The following is a 1,024-nucleotide window of genomic DNA, read 5'->3' on the forward strand; positions in this document are numbered from 1 at the left end:
TACTCAATGTACTATATACTAATAATCGACCTTTTGCCTTGAAAAAAAGTCAACAAGTAGCATTACTGAACGCTTTGGATAGTTGTTCAAGGTGGGGTGGAGAATGAAAGTTCAAAGACTATCGAAGGTGTAGCTAATCTACTGTTGCACGAGAGCTTGTGACAAAAGGCGTGTCCCCAAAATTCAACATCAAAGGAAGTCGATTACCAAGAGGCCATGATGCACAAAATGCTCGAGTGTCCCGATATTTTATTTTTACGACAGCCATGAAGGTTCATCAGTGACTCTTAATCTGTGGCGAATCGCTGGAGTGTTCAAAGTGTTAGTTTCTGAATCGTTTATGTCTCTTCTGAAAGACTTTTATTGAGTACCACTGAGCTGAACACTCTTCCAAAGAGCAACAAGAGGACGATAAAAGATGAATGACCAAGCAACTTTACTGCCAATCCTTGTTCGTGGCCCCTGGTTACATGATTGAATTACAGTTTCCAATCACTGCCTCCATCCAGGGTTTGAACAATGGACAAGGACCTGGATTTAAAAAAAGGGGGGGATATCATAATGGTCAATTCCTCTTACAAAGAGGAGAACGACTCTTAAAAAGATTTTGAACGGATCCTTAAACGGGGTCATACTTCTCTTAAATAATTCCCAACAAGGGGAGAAAATCTCAGGACTTGAGAGATGGGAGGGGGGGGGAGCGAAAACGCAGCTTTTAGCTGGGGAATAATCAAAACATGTATTCTACACAAAAATGAGAGTCCCCTTTGATATGGTTCCCCCGTCCTTGTTAGTTCGATGAAGTGAGCTTGTTCCCACAAAAGTGGTTGCCACATGAAAAACCCTGAATAACAAGACAAAAAGTGGCTCATCACTTTTTTTCAAAAAATAACTTTTCAAAGCTATTGAAGGCTGGATTTAGCAAACTTTTGAATTGAAGATGCTCATAAATCAAAACGGCTAGGATTTATGATCAGGCTTTGTTGGCCAGTTTACGCTTTAACTAACTCGTATTGAGTCCCCT

This window comes from Tigriopus californicus, chromosome 12 (genome assembly GCF_007210705.1).
Source record: "Tigriopus californicus strain San Diego chromosome 12, Tcal_SD_v2.1, whole genome shotgun sequence".
Taxonomy (NCBI): domain Eukaryota; kingdom Metazoa; phylum Arthropoda; class Copepoda; order Harpacticoida; family Harpacticidae; genus Tigriopus; species Tigriopus californicus.